The sequence below is a fragment of the Bombina bombina genome, chromosome 4, assembly GCF_027579735.1.
Source record: "Bombina bombina isolate aBomBom1 chromosome 4, aBomBom1.pri, whole genome shotgun sequence".
Classification (NCBI taxonomy): domain Eukaryota; kingdom Metazoa; phylum Chordata; class Amphibia; order Anura; family Bombinatoridae; genus Bombina; species Bombina bombina.
This window is the reverse complement of record NC_069502.1, coordinates 286,945,941-286,966,096: the sequence shown is the minus strand read 5'-3', so window position 1 is coordinate 286,966,096 and position 20,156 is coordinate 286,945,941. Positions and strand designations below refer to the sequence as shown.

General features: G+C 40.1%; 1 protein-coding gene across 2 annotated transcripts in view; it reads right to left on the bottom strand.

The window, feature by feature from the left end:
- Positions 1–20,156, bottom strand: part of HLTF (helicase like transcription factor) — a 502,174-nt gene that overhangs the window by 23,563 nt on the left and 458,455 nt on the right. The gene's annotated exons all lie outside the window — the stretch shown is intronic.

Here is a 20,156-nt window from a genome sequence, read left to right as displayed (position 1 = left end):
GGATTAATTTTATTATTGAACAACAACCATGTTCTCAATGAACCCAAAAAACTCATTAATATCAAAGCTGAATATTTTTGGAAGTAGTTTTTAGTTTGTTTTTAGTTTTAGCTATTTTAGGGGGATATCTGTGTGTGCAGGTGACTATTACTGTGCATAATTATTAGGCAACTTAACAAAAAACAAATATATACCCATTTCAATTATTTATTTTTACCAGTGAAACCAATATAACATCTCAACATTCACAAATATACATTTCTGACATTCAAAAACAAAACAAAAACAAATCAGTGACCAATATAGCCACCTTTCTTTGCAAGGACACTCAAAAGCCTGCCATCCATGGATTCTGTCAGTGTTTTGATCTGTTCACCATCAACATTGCGTGCAGCAGCGACCACAGCCTCCCAGACACTGTTCAGAGAGGTGTACTGTTTTCCCTCCTTGTAAATCTCACATTTGACGATGGACCACAGGTTCTCAATGGGGTTCAGATCAGGTGAACAAGGAGGCCATGTCATTAGATTTTCTTCTTTTATACCCTTTCTTGCCAGCCACGCTGTGGAGTACTTGGACACGTGTGATGGAGCATTGTCCTGCATGAAAATCATGTTTTTCTTGAAGGATGCAGACTTCTTCCTGTACCACTGCTTGAAGAAGGTGTCTTCCAGAAACTGGAAGTAGGACTGGGAGTTGAGCTTGACTCCATCCTCAACCCGAAAAGGCCCCACAAGCTCATCTTTGATGATACCAGCCCAAACCAGTACTCCACCTCCACCTTGCTGGCGTCTTAGTCGGACTGGAGCTATCTGCCCTTTACCAATCCAGCCACGGGCCCATCCATCTGGCCCATCAAGACTCGCTCTCATTGCATCAGTCCATAAAACCTTAGAAAAATCAGTCTTGAGATATTTCTTGGCCCAGTCTTGACGTTTCAGCTTGTGTGCCTTGTTCAGTGGTGGTCGTCTTTCAGCCTCTTACCTTGGCCATGTCTCTGAGTATTGCACACCTTGTGCTTTTGGGCACTCCAGTGATGTTGCAGCTCTGAAATATGGCCAAACTGGTGGCAAGTGGCATCTTGGCAGCTGCACGCTTGACTTTTCTCAGTTCATGGGCAGTTATTTTGCGCCTTGGTTTTTCCACACGCTTCTTGCGACCCTGTTGACTATTTTGAATGAAACGCTTGATTGTTCGATGATCACGCTTCAGAAGCTTTGCAATTTTAAGAGTGCTGCATCCCTCTGCAAGATATCTCACTATTTTTGACTTTTCTGAGCCTGTCAAGTCCTTCTTTTGACCCATTTTGCCAAAGGAAAGGAAGTTGCCTAATAATTATGCACACCTGATATAGTGTGTTGATGTCATTAGACCACACCCCTTCTCATTACAGAGATGCACATCACCTAATATGCTTAATTGGTAGTAGGCTTTCGAGCCTATACAGTTTGGAGTAAGACAACATGCATAAAGAGGATGATGTGGTCAAAATACTCATTTGCCTAATAATTCTGCACTCCCTGTATATATATATATATATATATATATATATATACCTGCATATATGTATCTACTTTGTTTAGGGCCAGTTACTCTCAGGTAGATCAAGGGTTATATGCTCTGGGTGTGATGTTTTTAATTACCTGTTTTTTAGCCAATAATATTGTGTGCAATTTGTATATAAGTATCACCTGTGACTGGCTTTCAACATGCTTTGATTACGGCTCTATGCCGAAACGCATAAGCAAGCCAGCCAGAGGACCCTTGCACCTTGACAGTCCTGTTTTTATGGATATTTTGGAATAAACGCTACGTTTTATATAAATTACTGCTATCATTACTTACTGTGTTTGGACTGGACCGTTTGCCTGATATAGCCTTAGCACACTGCCGTATATACGGTCCCTTTGATGTTATTTGCAGCTCCGGGAGTATACGAGGAATTAATATGTGAGAAGCACTGTATGGAGCTGTTCCTACTGGTTGCTGTGGAGCCAGTAGGTGTATGGGAAGGAGACTTGAGGAGCCAATAGCAACTCTTGCCTGACAGGCTATTTACCTGAGGAGGTTCACGAGTGACGTCACGGTCGATTCCTTTGCCGGGGTTGACCACTCCCCCTGAAGACGGACTCGAATTCTGCTGGGGGCTGAGAATGTCTGCATGCCCAGGAGGTTTAAATGTGCACCGGGACCACCAGAAAGTGACGGCTCTATCATGCAGGAGCACTGAGGCTTCATTTACTAAGATAAATTCCTTGTACAGAGTATAATTGCTGTCTACACTGCTGAAATTTATCAAGCTCACTATAGGCGGACCTGGATTCTGCTGGGAACTGTAAGTAGACCGGTAAGATTGTTACTACTTTGCAACAGATTACTTGGTAAGGTTTTATATTGATCTGCACTCTCCCATATACACCCTACTAAAATTGACATTATCATTGTCTGCTCCTATCCAGTCAAGTGTTTCTTGTCTATCCTGTGGGGCAGTACTTCGGCATAGCCGTGCTCCCCTAGAGCTGGTACTGATATGTTTGGTGATCTTTAATATTCTCCCTACTTCTTTGGTACTTTGTTCGCAATGCATCATGGTTATATAACTTATGTACCACTTTTCTATGATTGATAATTGACACTGACTGTATATTTATATTAATATTTTGTTTGCATGCTATACAGATGTTTAATGGCTTTGTTTTTTGTAATTTATTTGTATTTGCCAATGTGCAGGAAAATTTTGGTATGGTCTGAATTGAAGAAATGTGATCTCAACGAGGGCATTTTTCTTTCTCATGTCTATGGGGCCTATTTATAATGGTGTGAGCGGACATGATCTGATACAGTGGATCATGTCCGCTGCACATCGATAAATGGCGACAACATACGCTCTCAGCATTTATCATTGCACCAGCAGTTCTTGTGAATTTCTGGTGCAATACCGCCCCCTGCAGAATTATGGCCAATCGGCCCCTAGCAGGATGTGTCAATCAACCCGATCGTATTCAATCGGGTTGATTTCTGTCCGCCACCTCTAAGAAGGCGGACAGGTTATAGAGCACGGAGCATCAAGCTCCATACGAAGCATGATAAATATGCCCCTATGTCTGTAATGACATAGTAAGTGACCTTTTTTACCACTTAAGTTGTTAGCACTTCCTAGCCCAATTCATGTTCATTTTACAATGTACAGAGTAGGGCTGCAACGAACAATTATTTTCATAATAGATTAATCAGCCGATTATTCATTCGATTAATCGACTAAGCGGATAAAAAAAAAATACTATATTTAAAATAAAATACATATACTGAGTGTTACAAATATAAACTTTAAACTAAAACTTTACATTAACACAACTGTTTGTCCAATTGATTTATTAAAAATATAAACAAAAAAAAAATCAAAAGCACCAAGGACTACATATAAATAACAGGACAAAGCCTTACACATTTATCTATACTGTACATATAATTAGCAACAACAAGCAATCCGCTAATATAGTGCACATCAATTCAAATAACTCCCATCAATCTAGAGCTAGGTGTAAATAACAAGCTCAGCACTAAATCATGCAAAGCATAGTCCCAAATCACCTGATTTAATATAAACAATCCAAATGATGACTCCTATTATTTCTGGGTTGCACATAAGCCAGGAGTAGTTGTAAACTTATACTGTCCTGAAAAAGTGAAAAGTAAACGTCTGTAGACGTCCTTTAGGCTAAGGGCATAACCATAAAACACAATACCATATGCAGGAGCTCATTGGTGTGAAGCAGCTGGTGCTGTGCACAGACCAACTAATTGCAAACCAACTAATCAATTGAGAGATTTCATAATCAATTATTATCAATTATATTGATTAGTTGTTGCAGCCCTAGTACAGAGAAATGTTTTTTAAAACAATCAAGCAAGCAATTCCTATTTGTGTTAAAGCAAATGTAAAGACATTGCCATTACCTACCAAACAATATTTTGTAAGTAATCTGGTAGTTTTTCTTTTTTATTATTAAAGGGACACTGAACCCACATTTTTAATTTACTCCTATTAGCAAATGTTCTTCATTCTCTTGGTATCTTTATTTGAAAGCAAGAATGTAAGTTTAGATGTCGGCCCATTTTTGGTAAACAACCTGGTTTGTTCTTGCTGATTGGTGGATAAATTCATCCATCAATAAACAAGTGCTGTCCAGGGTTCTGGATTTTCTTTTTTAAATTAAGATAGCAAGAGAACAAAGATAAATTGATAATAGGAGTAAATTAGAAAGTGTCTTAAAATTGTATGCTCTATCTGAATAACAAAGTATCCCTTTATGTTATATGGAATATTTCTTTCAGAGAATCTAACCTCACTCAAATTAATCTGCTGTCTAATCCTTAAAATGGGGAGGGTGGTAAAGCTTGCTTAGAGCTTGAAAAATCAAGGGAGATGTAGAACAAATAGGACAAACGGTGCAAGCATGGTAGATTATTTAGGGAAGCCCCATTTTACTGCATGCTTGTCAGACTTTCTAAAAAAGATTCTGAAACATGCCTTGTTGTAATCAATTAAACAAGCAGCAAGACATCATACTGGCCATGCCAGTGGGGATTTTTTTTTTTTATGGGGGCACACCCTGCATTAAGGTATTGTATAGATTTTAACCCTTTCAGTGCCAACGATGGCTCTGAGCCGTCGCAGAGTTTCCCACTCAGGTGCTAACGACGGCTCAGAGCTGTCGCTAGCACTCTCCCACCTTGAGAGAGATCTGGGGGCTCCCAACCGCTCCTACCCCGGGGATCGGGCCTGTATAGTGACAGGCATCGCCGGGGCTTTACGTTATGCGCAGCGACATCACGCGCAATGACATGATGACGTCACAGCGCAACTTTTTTTTAAAAATAACAATGTTAAGTATAGGAAAAGGGGACATATGCTGCTTAGTAGCCTGTATCTCAGGCATCTAAGCAGCTACAGACCCCCAATACCCATCATTGGATAATCGCCTAACCTTTCCAACAGTGTAAGACTTGGGGATCTGTGGAAAAAAATTTTAAAAAAAGAAGAAAATTTATGCTTACCTGATAAATTTATTTATTTTTTGACACAATGAGTCCACGGATCATCATTAATTACTGTTGGGAATATCACTCCTGCCCAGCAGGAGGCGGCAAAGAGCACCACAGCAAAGCTGTTAAATATCACATCCCTTCCCTCCCACTCCAGTCATTTGACCGAAGTAAAGGAGAGAAAGGAAGCAACAAGGTGCAGAGGTGCATGAAGTTTGTAACATATCAACAACCTGTCTCAAAAACAGGGCGGGCCGTGGACTCATTGTGTCAAAAAAGAAATAAATTTATCAGGTAAGCATGAATTTTCTTTTCTTTTTAATGACACGATGAGTCCACGGATCATCATTAATTACTGTTTGGACTCAATACCCAAGCTAGAGTACACAGATGATAAGGGAGGGACAAGACAGGAACCTAAACTGAAGGCACCACTGCTTGAAGAACCTTTTTCCCAAAAGCGACCTCAACAGAGGCCAGAAGTGCAATTTTATAGAATTTTGAAGAAGAGTGAAAAGAGAACCAGATGTAGCCTTGCAAGTCTGTTCCACAGAAACTTCATTTCTGACTGCCCATGAGAAACAACAGTCCTCATGGAATGAGCCATAACTCTCTCTGGAGGTTGCTATCCAGCAATCTCTTAGGCAAAATGTAAGATACTCTCCACAGATAAGGAAGAAGACTTAGTCGCCTGCAAGTAAATTTTTTTGTCTAAATAGTGCCAAAACCCTTCCACCCGAGAAGAAAAATTAGGGCACAAGGAAGGAGCACAAGGAAGGAGCACCAGTCTTCTGATTATTGCTCCAGACAAAAATAACATAATGGTACATAAAAACCACCTTAACTGAAGAAAACTAAGGCAAGGTGACTCACACTGTAATGCCAAGAGCTCTGACACTCTACGAGCAGAGGACAGAGTAATACGAAACAAAACTTTCCAAGATAATATCTAAGGAATGCATCAGCTCAAATAGAGCCCCCTGAATACTCCTAAGAACTAAATTAAGATTATAAAGATGAGCAAATAGCAAGAATACAGGCGTAATCCTGACCAAACTAATGTAAGCCTGGTAAATCCTCCAGACGTATATGTAACAAAAAAGACAAGGCAGAAAATAGACCCTTTAGGGAACTGCCGATAAATCCCTCTCCAAACCTTCTTGGAGAAAGGACAGAATTCTAAGAATCCTAACTCTACTCCAAGAGTAGACTTTAAACATAGATATAATTATGCCATATCTTATAGTAAATCCTTCTAGTTATAGATTTATTATCCTGAATGATAATCTCAATGACCGACTCCGAAAATCCATGCTTGGATAAAACTAAGCGTCCAATCTCCAAGCAGTCAGCGTCAGAGAAACTAGATTTGGATGAAGGAAGGACTTTGAAGGAGAAGGACTTACCTCAACGAAAGTCTCCAAAATGGAAGATATGCATGACCATCAGGTCTGCATACCAATCCTGCGTAGCCACACTGGTGCATTAACCCCTTAATGACCACAGCACTTTTCCATTTTCTGTCCGTTTGGGACCAAGGCTATTTTTACATTTTTGCGGTGTTTGTGTTTAGCTGTAATTTTCCTCTTACTCATTTACTGTACCCACATATATTATATACCGTTTTTCTCGCCATTAAATGGACTTTCCAAAGATACGATTATTTTCATCATATCTTATAATTTACTTTAAAAAAAATTATAAAATATGAGAAAAAAATGGAAAAAAACACACTTTTTCTAACTTTGACCCCCAAAATCTGTTATACATCTGCAACCACCAAAAAACACCCATGCTAAATAGTTTCTAAATTTTGTCCTGAGTTTAGAAATACCCAATGTTTACACGTTCTTTGCTTTTTTTGTAAGTTATAGGGCCATAAATACAAGTAGCACTTTGCTATTTCCAAACCATTTTTTTTTCAATATTAGCGCTAGTTACATTAGAACACTAATATCTTTCAGGAATCCCTGAATATCTATTGACATGTATATATTTTTTTTTAGTAAACATCCCAAAGTATTGATCTAGGCCAATTTTGGTATATTTCATGCCACCATTTCACCGCCAAATGCGATCAAATACAAAAAATCGTTCACTTTTTCACAAATTTTTTCACAAACTTTTGGTTTCTCACTGAAATTATTTACAAACAGCTTGTGCAATTATGGCATAAATGATTGTAAATTTTTCTTTGGGATCCCCTTTGTTCAGAAATAGCAGACATATATGGCTTTGGTGTTGCTTTTTGGTAATTAGAAGGATGCTAAATGCCACTGTGCACCACACGGGTATTATGCCCAGCAGTAAAGGGGTTAATTAGGGAGCATGTAGGGAGCTTTTTGGGGTAATTTTAGCTTTAGTGTAGTGTAGTAGACAACCCCAAGTAATGATCTAGGCCCATTTTGGTATATTTCATGCCACCATTTCACCGCCAATTGCGATCAAATTAAAAAAAAAGTTAAATTTTTCACAATTTTAGGTTTCTCACTGAAATCATTTACAAACAGCTTGTGCAATTATGGCACAAATTGTTGTAAATGCTTCTCTGGGATCCCCTTTGTTCAGAAATAGCAGACATATATGGCTTTGGCGTTGCTTTTTGGTACTTAGAAGGCCGCTAAATGCCGCTGCGCATCACACGTGTATTATAGCTAGCAGTGAAGGGGTTAATTAGGAAGTTTGTAGGGAGCTTGCAGGGTTAATTTTAGCTTTAGTGTAGAGATCAGCCTCCCACCTGACACATCAGACCCCCTGATCCCTCCCAAACAGCTCCCTTCCCTCCCCCACCCCACAATTGTCCCCGCCATCTTAAGTACTGGCAGCAACTCTGCCAGTACTAAAATAAAATATATATTTATGCTTTTTGGGGTTTTTTTTAAGCATATTTACATATGCTGCTGTGTAGGAGCCCCCCTTAGCCCCCAACCTGGCTGATCCCCCACCAAACAGCTGTCTAACCCTCCCCCTCTGCCTTAATGGCCGCCATCTTGGGTACTGGCAGCTGTCTGCCAGTACCCAGTTTATAAAAAAAAATAGTTGCTTTATTATTTATTATTATTATCCCCCATTTTCTGTAGTGTAGCTCCCCTACCCACCAAAGAACAAACCCCAACCCCCTCCTAGATACCTTTGACTGGGTTTGTTTAGAAAATAAAAAGATTTACACAAACTTTTACAACAGTCTTTTCTGTAGTGTAGCGGTTCCCACCCGCTCCCGCCCCGTGCACGCGCGCGCGCCTGTGCGCGCCCCCATCGCCCCCGCCCCCGATCCCGCCCCCCTCTACATTACCCGGCCCATCGATGGCCGCCCACCCGCCTCCCAAGTCAGCTCCCACCCACCAACGTTACCGGCCACCGATGTCCGGTGCAGAGAGGGCCACAGAGTGGCTCTCTCTGCACCGGATGGCCATTTAAGGTTATTGCAGGATGCCTCCATATCGAGGCATCACTGCAATAACCGGAAAGCAGCTGGAAGCGAGCAGGATCGCTTCCAGCTGCTTTCCACACCGAGGACGTGCAGGGTACGTTCTCAGGCATTAACTGCCTTTTTTCTGAGGACGTACCCTGCACGTCCTCGGTCGTTAAGGGGTTAAGGATCACCAACGCCCTCTCCTGCTTGACTCGAGCATGACTCGAGGAAGAAGAGTAAAACGTAGGAAAAAAAAAATGCAAGACTGAAACTCTGAGGTATCGCCAGAGCATCCTTAGGAATAGCCTGAGGGTCCCATGACCTCGACCCGTACCTTGAAAGACTAGCACTCTGCCGAGATGTCATGAGGTCCAAAACCGGCTGGAATTCCACTCCTGGAATGTGTATCGCCGACCTACTGGAACTTCCATGTTCCATGAGTCTTTAGGGAGCCCCCTGCTCCCCTTCCCAGAAATATGGCGTCTGTAGTCACAATCACCCAAGAGGGTCTGCGAAAGCAGGTTCCCTGGAAGAGATGATCCTGAGACAACCACCAAGGTAGAGAATCCCTGTCTCCTGTTCTTAGCTGTTATCGCGGAGACGGATTTGCATAATCTCCGTTCCACTGCCCGAGTATGCCTAACTGCAGAGGACTGAGGTGGAAATGAGCGAACAGGATGATGTTCCCTGCCGCAACTATAAGCCCAATTTCCATGCACTGAGCCACTGATGGCCGAGGAGAGAACTGAAGTGCTAGGCAAGAATCGAAATCTTTGATTTCCTGATTACCTGTTAAAATAACTCTCATTGACAAAGAGTCTATTATGGATACCAAAGGAAACTATCCTTGTAGATGGAACTAAAGAATTATTTTCCAAATTCGCCTTCCATCCGTGAGACCGCAGGAAGGATAACATTTCCTTGTGTGATCCTGCTTGTGAAAGAAGGTGCTTGAACCAGAATGTCGTCCAGATAAATAACCACTGCAATGCCCCGCGATCGGAGCACCACTAGCAGGGATCCCAGAACCTTTGAGAAAATTCTGGGAGCTGTGGCAAGCCGAATGGAAGAGCCACGAACTGGAAGTGTTTGTCTTAGAAACTTGTGATTGTCCCTGTGGATGGGAACATGGAAGAAAACGTCCCTTAAATCCACCCTGGTCGTAAATTTACCCTCTTGGACAAAAGGAAGAATGAAACTAGCAGTTTCCATCTTGAAGGACGGCACTCTGACAAACTTGTTTGGACTTTAAGATCTAAAGTTGATCTGAAGGTTCCCTCCTTCTTGGGAACCAATAATAGATTGGAATAGAATTCCAGACCTCGTTCCCGCATTGGAACAGGAATAACCACTTTCAGGTCGGAGAGGTCCCGCACACAATGTAAGAATGCCTCTCCTTTGTCTGGTCTACAAATAATCTTGAAAACAGAAAACCTGCACCTGGAAGGAAAGGTCCGAACTTTAGATTGTATCCCTGAGACACAATGTCCACCGCCCAGGGATCCAGAACATTTTTAACCTAAGCCCGAACGAAGAAGGAAGCCAGCCCCCTACAAGATCCCGGATCGGAGGCATGCCCTTCATGCTGTCTCTAATGCAACAGCAGGCTTCTTGGAATACTTTCCCCTAGCCCAAGACTGAATGGGTCTCCAGGAAGGCCTGGACAGCTCACACCTGGAAAAGGGAGTGAAAAACAGTTTCCTATCATTTTCGAAAGGAACTAAAATTACTCTGACGTTCCTTTTATTTATTTCTCTTATCCTGAGGGAGGGATGTCCCTTAACTCCCGTAATGGCAGAAATCATCTCGGTCGAAACAAGGTCTTACCCTTGAAAGGAGTCGTCAAAAGATTAGACTTAGAGGAGACATCCGCAGACCAAGATTTTAAACATAACGCTCTGCGTCCCAATATGGCAAGACTAAAAGCGTAGCTCCCTGTTAACAAACTGAAGGGAAGTATCTGTAATAAAGGAGTTGGCTAACTTAAAGGCCTTTAACCTATCCTGTATTTCTTCGAGGGGAGTATTTGTCTAAATAGAATCAGACAACGCATGAAACTAGTATGCTGCCCAACTAGTGACATTAGCACCGCAGGTTACCATTGTAACCCAGATGTACATACATTCTTTTGAGCAACCCCTCTAACTTCTTATCCATAGGATCTTTAAAGGAACAACTATCCTCTATGGGCATAGTAGGTCTCTGGTTAGTGTGGACATTGCCCCTTCTGCCAAGACTCCTTAATAGAGTCCGCTATAGGAAACATCCCGTTAAAAATAGGGTATGGAGAAAAAGGGATATCCGGTTTCTCCCATTCCTAGCAATAATCTTTGTAGCTCTTACTGGTACAGGAAATACTTCCAACATGGGGGGTACGTCAAAATACTTGTTTAGTTTACTGTACTTTTTTGGATTGACTATGCAGTTAGTCTCAAAGTCGTCCAAGGTAGCTAAAACCTCCTTAATTAACAAACGGAGGTGTACAAGCCAAAACCTGAAGAAAACAACTTCAGTATCAGATAAAGGTATTACACTGTCTGAGTCAGAGTTTTCCCCCTCAGATACTACCGAAGTATCTTCCTCTTCAAGCTTCTGGAAGAAGACTTTCAGGATTGCCACTACTGTATCAAAAACCTTTATTTGAATACATTTCCTCTTACGTTTTCCCTGCAGCATGGGGAAAGCAGACAATGCCTCAGATACTGCCGTTCTTTCTTTTTTTTTTTTTCTTTTATGACATTAGAGAAGCAATGTCTTGCAAGGTAACTCCACGTGGAGTTTGAGGAAGCGCAGGGCACTGCATTTGTGGGCGATACATTTTTTTGGACATTTGAGGAAAAAGATGCGGCATATATTGAACAATGTTATTAGACTCCTGAACAACATCCGCCTTACAAGAAGTTGGCTCAGAAAAGACTATCCCTATTTTTTAAATATTCTGACCACATGAGAAAACGAAAGGGAATGGTGGTTCCATATAGGTATCAAAACATAAAGTACAAGAGACACTATGCAGGACCTCTTGATCCATACTGACTTACAATGGATGAATTAATCAAATAAAAGGCTTACATTTTTTAATAAAAATTTACACAGAATAAACGGTACTGTCTCTTTAAATTTTAAAACGTAAGCTTTTATTTTTTGTGCAGAAAATAGGCTAAATTGGTACACAAATACTGTAGAACCCTTCTAACCCTCAACTAACTTTGCTGAGGTTCCCATTTGGCTTTCTAACACCAGATACATTCCCTCAGAAAAAAAGGACCGGAACTCAGCTGTAGCGCTGTTCGGTCCTAACGTATGTTTAAATAATGAGGGCTCTATTTATAAATTCAAACTGTTTGATCCTTCTGATAGCAGGAAGTGTTAGGAAGTGTAAAGGAAGTGGTGCACAACCCAAATTGGCACCACACATAGCTCCGCCCATCGTGAGCGTTTCCAAAGGCAATCTCCCGGTCGCCATTTTAATGCTTAAAGTTAAGACACCAGGAGATATTATCTGCAAAGCCTGGAAGTAAATTGAGTCTTCAGTTTCTATACCACTGCTTAGCCTGTGAACAGTGAAACGCCACCTCTAATGAGCCTATCTCCTAAGTCCCAGTGATATAAACCCCCGGGAGCAGTGAAAAATCACTTAATCATGAGACTATCTCCTTAGCCCCAGTGCCTGCTTAAAAGGTGCTGTCTATAAATCCCCTCTCCCTTGTAAATAAAGTGCTCCACTTCCTCTAGATCCTTCTATTCTTTCCCAGACCCAGAATAAAAAGTCGTCACTTACCTTTTAAATCTGCCAGACAGCAAGGCAGCTCAGCAGGTTTGAGAGGTCCTCTCCCTCACATAGCCCTGTGAAGAAAAGATAAAGCCTGAGTAATCTTACTTAGGTTATCAGGATTAGGGCAGCATAAATATATGGGAGGCACAGTGAGAACAAGTTCCCATTGCTCTAAAGCCACCACTGCTCTACTGAAGAGACTGATATGGACTACGGCTACACCCTAGGACAAAGCAGCACAATCTTGCACTACTTAAAAAAACATAATTTATGTAAGAACTTACCTGATAAATTTATTTATTTCATATTGGCAAGAGTCCATGAGCTAGTGACATATGGGATATACAATCCTACCAGGAGGGGCAAAGTTTCCCAAACCTCAAAATGCCTATAAATACACCCCTCACCACACCCACAATTCAGTTTAACGAATAGCCAAGTAGTGGGGTGATAAAGAAAGGAGTAGAAAGCATCAACAAACGAAATTGGGAAATAATTGTGCTTTATACAAAAAATCATAACCACCATAAAAAGGGTGGGCCTCATGGACTCTTGCCAATATGAAAGAAATGAATTTATCAGGTAAGTTCTTACATAAATTATGTTTTCTTTCATGTAATTGGCAAGAGTCCATGAGCTAGTGACATATGGGATATCAATACACAAGTTGTGGAGTCTTCCACTCAAGAGTCACTAGAGAGGGAGGGAATAAAATAAAAACAGCCATATTCCGCTGAAAAAATAATCCACAACCCAAAAAATAAGTTTTTTCATTTTTGAAAGAAAAAAACTTAAATCAAAAGCAGAAGAATCAAACTGAAACAGCTGCCTGAAGAACTTATCTACCAAAAACTGCTTCCGAAGAAGCAAATACATCAAAATGGTAGAATTTAGCAAATGTATGCAATGAGGACCAAGTTGCTGCTTTGCAAATCTGATCAACTGAAGCTTCATTCTTAAAAGCCCACAAAGTGGAGACTGATCTAGTAGAATGAGCTGTAATTCTCTGAGGCGGGGTTTGACCCGACTCCAAATAAGCTTGATGAATCAAAAGTTTCAACCAAGAAGCCAAGGAAATAGCAGAAGCTTTCTGTCCTTTCCTAGGACCAGAAAATAAAACAAATAGACTGGAAGTCTTCCTGAAATTTTTAGTAGCTTCCACATAATATTTCAAAGCTCTTACCACATCCAAAGAATGTAAGGATCTCTCCAAAGAATTCTTAGGATTAGGACATAAAGAAGGAACAACAATTTATCTACTAATGTTGTTAGAATTCACAACCTTAGGTAAAAATTGAAAAGAAGTCCGCAAAACTGCCTTATCCTGATGAAAAATCAGAAAAGGAGACTCACAAGAAAGAGCAGATAGCTCAGAAACTCTTCTAGCAGAAGAGATAGCCAAAAGGAACAACACTTTCCAGGAAAGTAGTTTAATGTCCAAAGAATGCATAGGCTCAAATGGAAGAGCCTGTAACGCCTTCAGAACCAAATTAAGACTCCAAGGAGGAGAAATTGATTTAATGACAGGCTTAATACGAACTAAAGCCTGTACAAAACAGTGAATATCAGGAAGAATACCAATCTTTGTGTGAAATAAGACAGAAAGAGCAGAGATTTGTCCTTTCAAGGAACTTGCAGACAACCCTTATCCAAACCATCCTGAAGGAACTGTAAAATTCTAGGAATTCTAAAAGAATGCCAGGAGAATTTATGAGAAAAACACCATGAAATGTAAGTCTTCCAAACTCTATAATAAATCTTTCTAGAAACAGATTTACGAGCTTGTAACATAGTATTAATCACTGAGTCAGAGAAACCTCTATGACTTAGAACTAAACGTTCAATTTCCATACCTTCAAATTTAATGATTTGAGATCCTGATGGAAAAACGGACCTTGAGATAGTAGGTCCGGTCGTAACGGAAGTGGCCAAGGCGGGCAACTGGACATTCGCACCAGATCCACATACCAAAACCTGTGTGGCCATGCTGGAGCCACCAGCAACACATAAGACTGTTCCATGATGATTTTGGAGATCACTCTTGGAAGGAGAACTAGAGGCGGGAAGATGTAAGCAGGATGATAACACCAAGGAAGTGTCAGTGCATCCACTGCTTCCGCCTGAACATCTCTGGACCTGGACAGGTATCTGGGAAGTTTCTTGTTTAGATGAGAGGCCATGAGATCTATCTATGGAAGACCCCACATCTGAACAATCTGAGAAAATCACATCTGGATGGAGTGACCAATCCCCTGGATGTAAAGTCTGGCGGCTGAGATAATCCGCCTCTCAATTTTCTACACCCGGGATATGCACCGCAGAGATTAGACAGGAGCTGGATTCCGCCCAAGCAAGTATCCGAGATACTTTCATAGCTTGGGGACTGTGAGTCCCACCCTGATGATTGACATAAGCCATGTTGTGATATTGTCTGTCTGAAAACAAATGAACGGTTCTCTCTTTAGCAGAGGCCAAGACTGAAGAGCCCTGAGAATTGCACGGAGTTCTAAAATATTTATTGGTAATCTCGCCTCTTGAAATTTCCAAACCCCTTGTGCTGTCACAGCTCCCCAAACAGCTCCCCAACCTGAAAGACTCGCATCTTTTGAGATCACAGTCCAGGTTGGCCGAACAAAAGAAGCCCATTGAACCAAACGATGGTGATCTATCCACCATGTCAGAGAGTGTCGTACATTGGGATTAAAGGATATTAATTGTGATATCTTTGTATAATCCCTGCACCATTGATTCAGCATGCAAAGCTGTAGAGGTCTCATGTGAAAATGAGCAAAGGGGATCGCGTCCGATGCTGCAGTCATGAGACCCAAAACTTCCATGCACATAGCCACTGAAGGGAATGACAGACTGAAGGTGCCGGCATGCTGCGACCAATTTTAAACGTCTCTTGTCTGTTAGAGACAGAGTCATGGACACTGAATCTATCTGGAAACCTAAAAAGGTGACCCTTGTCTGAGGAATCAAGAAACTTTTTGGTAAATTGATCCTCCAACCATGTTTCCAAAGAAACAACACTAGTTGATTCGTGTGAGATCCTGCAGTATGTAAAGACTGAGCTAGTACCAAGATATCGTCCAAATAAGGAAACACCGCAATACCCTGTTCTCTGATTACAGATAGTAGGGCACCCAGAACCTTTGAAAAGATTCTTGGAGCTGTTGCTAGGCCAAATGGAAGAGCAACAAATTGGTAATGCTTGTCTAGAAAAGAGAATCTCAGAAACTGATAGTGATCTGGATGAATCGGAATATGAAGGTATGCATCCTGCAAGTTTATTGTGGACATATAATGTCCTTGCTGAACAAAAGGCAGAATAGTCCTTATAGTCACCATCTTGAAAGTTGGTACTCTTACATAACGATTCAAAATTTTCAGATCCAGAACTGGTCTGAACAAATTTTCTTTCTTTGGTACAATGAATAGGTTTGAATAAAACCCCAAACCTTGTTCCTGAGGAGGAACTGGCATTATTACCCCTGAAGACTCCAGGTCTGAAACACATTTCAGAAAAGCCTGAGCTTTTACTGGATTTACAGGGATGTGTGAGAGAAAAAATCTTCTCACAGGAGGTCTTACTTTGAATCCTATTCGATACCCTTGAGAGACAATGCTCTGAATCCAATGATTTTGGACAGATTTTATCCAAAAATCCTTGAAAAACCTTAATCTGGCCCCTACCAGCTGAGCTGGAATGAGGGCCGCACCTTCATGCGGATTTAGGGGCAGACTTTGGTTTCCTAAATGGCTTGGATTTATTCCAATTTGAGGAAGGCTTCCAACTGGAAGCAGATTCCTTGGGAGGAGGATTGAGTTTTTGTTCCTTATTCTGACGAAAGGAACAAAAACGGTTAGAAGCCTTAGATTTACCCTTAGGTTTTTTATCCTGAGGCAAAAAAACTCCTTTTCCTCCAGTGATAGTTGAAATAATAGAATCCAACTGAGAACCAAATAAATTATTACCTTGGAAAGAAAGAGATAGTAATCTAGATTTAGATGTCATATCAGCATTCCAAGATTTAAGCCACAAAGCTCTTCTAGCTAATACAGCTAAAGACATGGATCTAACATCAATTTTGATATAAAAAATGGCATCACAAATAAAATGATTAGCATGTTGCAGTAAGCGAACAATGCTAGATATGTCAAAATCCAATTCATGTTGCGCTAAATTTTCCAACCAGAAAGTTGATGCAGCCGCAACATCACCCAAAGAAATAGCAGGTCCGAGACGATGACCTGAATATAAATAGGCCTTCCTTAGATAAGATTCAAGCTTCCTATCTAAAGGATCCTTAAAGGAAGTGCTATCTTCCATAGGAATAGTAGTACGTTTAGCAAGAGTAGAAATAGCCCCAAAAACTGTATAGATTTTGCTGGTAAAGGATACAATCTCTTAAACCTTGCAGAAGGAATAAAGGAAGTACCTGGCTTATTCCATTCCCTAGAAATCATATCAGAAATAGCCTCAGGAATGGGAAAAACACCTGGGGAAACCACAGGAGGTTTAAAAACAGCATTTAAGTGTTTATTAGACTGAACGTCAATAGGACTGGTTACCTCAATATCCAAAGTAATTAACACTTCTTTTAATAAAGAACGCATATACTCTATTTTAAATAAATAAGTAGATTTGTCAGTGTCAATATCTGAGGAAGGATCTTCTGTTTCAGATAGATCCTCATCAGAAGAGGATAAATTATTATGTTGTTGGTCATTTGAAATTTGATCAGCTAAATGAGAAGTTTTAAAAGGCCTTTTACGTTTATTAGAAGGTGGAAATGCAGACAAAGCCTTCATAATAGAATCAGAAACAAATTCTTTAAAATTTACAGGTATATCATGCACATTAGAAGTTGAAGGAACTGCAACTGGCAATGTACTATTACTGATAAAAATACTATCTGCATGTAAAAGTTTATCATGACAACTATTACAAATGACATTCGGTGGAATAATTTCTACAATTTTACAACAAATGCACTTAGCTTTGGTAGAACCGATGTCAGGCAGCAATGTTCCAGCAGAAACTTCAGAGACAGGATCAGATTGGGACATCTTGCTCAATGTAAGAGAAAAAACAACATATAAAGCAAAATGATCTATTTCCTTAAATGACAGTTTCAGGAATGGGAAAAAATGCAAAAGCATAGGCCTCTTGATAGAGAAGAAAGCAGAAGGCAAACATCAATGGGGTATTGAAATAATGAAAAAAATTTGGCGCCAAGTATGACGCACAACGTAACGTAAACCTTTTTTTGGCGCCAAAAATGACCGGAAATGACACATTTGCGTCACTAATGACGCCGCCATGTGAAAGGTCTCTGCGCCACGTATGACGCCGGAAATGACGAAGCTGCGTCATAAACGTATCTTTTCACGCCAAAAATGACGCAATAAAGTCTAGCATTTGACGCACCCGCGGGCCTAACACCCGCAATTGAAAAAAGACTAAACCCCAGGTAAGAAATACATTTCTTAAAGTGTTTACATTCCCAAATATGAAACTGACAGTCTGCAGAAGGAAATACATGAACCTGACTCATGGCAAATATAAGTACAATACATATATTTAGAACTTTATATAATTGCATAAAGTGCCAAACCATAGCTGAGAGTGTCTTAAGTAATAAAAACATACTTACCAAAAGACACCCATCCACATATAGCAGATAGCCAAACCAGTACTAAAACAGTTATTAGTAGAGGTAATGGTAAATTGAGAGTATATCGTCGATCTGAAAAGGGAGGTAGGAGATGAATCTCTACGACCGATAACAGAGATATCTCAGTGATACTCCCTTCGCGTCCCTCTGACATTCTCTGTACTCTGAGAGGAATCGGGCTTCAACAATGCTGAGAAGCGCATATCAACGTAGAAATCTTAGCACAAACTTACTTAACCACCTCCATAGGAGGCAAAGTTTGTAAAACTGAATTGTGGGTGTAGTGAGGGGTGCATTTATAGGCATTTTGAGGTTTGGGAAACTTTGCCCCTCCTGGTAGGATTGTATATCCCATATGTCACTAGCTCATGGACTCTTGCCAATTACATGAAAGAAATAATAAAATCTTGCTTGAATAATCTTTTACTAACACCTAACTTTACCACTTCCTTGCTCTAACGTAGGCAAAGAGAATGACTGGAGTGGGAGGGAAGGGAGGTGATATTTAACAGCTTTGCGGTGGTGCTCTTTGTCGCCTCCTGCTGGGCAGGAATGATATTCCCAACCATAATTAATGATGATCCGTGGACTCATCGTGTCATTAAAAAGAAAAAACAACAAAAACTTTAAGCAGCTTAGCACCCAGGGGGGAAAGTGCTTAGCACTCAAAGGGTTAATGTACGCCTTGTTAACAAAACTGTTTACCATTATTTTAATAATGTTATCAGAGATGCTTTTGTTGAACAACCAACAGGGTGTTAAAAGTTATACTTTTTCTATGTGTATGTTTCCAAATATATGTCTTATTGGATTGAGATAACTAGTTTAATTTCATGCCCCATATTAAGAAAATGTGTCCTTTTGTTAAGAGGCTTGAGCTCTCCCCCTATAGTGTGTTATAATCAGGATCTCTGAAGGTTTTTTGATATATGTATCTACAAATGTATTTTAATTCTCTTCAAAGGGGTGATAAATGGGTTTAGATCCCCCACCAAAGCTTTCTTCTATTTCTTTGCTGAGACCATAAGCTCTATAACACACACAGCAAATCATTTCTGTATTTTAACCTTTCCACAACTCTTGCATCCAAATAATAGAAACATTTCAAGGTCTCTGATCTACAAAGGTGGATAAAATGAGTGCTTATACATTCCAGCTGCAAATAGCGATTATTATCATCTTGTTTGGAATTATACCGTTCAGTAGTTTTAGAATGCTAAGACTTGAATAAAGCCAAAAGAAAGAATAAAAAGTAGAATGGTTTCTTCTGGGGAGACACAAATCGGAACCTCTGTATAACCATGAAATAGTGAGAGAAATAAAATGAGATGTGGCTCCCTGGATATGATGAATATAACTAAGCATTTGTGCGTGCTTATTTTTCACAAATACACATTTCTGTCTAAACATACTGTACATATACTAAATATACCCATTCCTCTCCAAAGATACGAGTGCGAAGGATAAAAGGACTTCCTTTAAAAACTAAACTTTCACCAAAGTTCCTCACAGCATCCATAAAACATATAATTTACAGGATGATTTCTCTTAATTACAAAAGCATCTGTTAAAGACATAAGATAAAGCAATTAGACAAAATTAGGCACCGTCATTAAAAAAAGAACTTGTTTCCTAAGAAAGATGCAACATACTTTATAATTGATTTAATTAATTTCATTTAGCAACTGATACTGATAGAAATTATTAACATACTCCCTATAGAGCATTAAAAAGAAATCTGCAATAATTTATCACTAAGTACATCTGTTTTAATTGGTGACTATTCTGACACTTGATAGAGGAGGCAGAAAAGAGAAGAGATCTGGTTTGATTGCATAGTGAAAGCTGTGCTTAGGTCTGATTGGCTCTCTTATTCCATTGTTTTATCTGAGAAAGTGATTAAAGGACCACTCAATGCAGTAGAATTACATCATATACAAAAACACCTACTCTGAATTTTAAATAAGCAGTAGTTTTTGTTTTCTGAAAAATTTATTTTTTCTCTCATTTTTTGACCCCTGGTATCATGTGACAGACATCAGCCAATTACAGACTAGTATACATATACCCTGTGAGCTTGTGCACATGAATAAGGGATAACATCCTGAAACGTTGCCCATTATCTGTCTTATCTAATAAATATTAGATGTATGCTGTCACCTTCTTGACTGTTCTTTGTTAATGTATTGGACCTGTGAGCAGAGGTCCTGTTGGTGACGTGCATTTATCCCTGAGTGCTGAC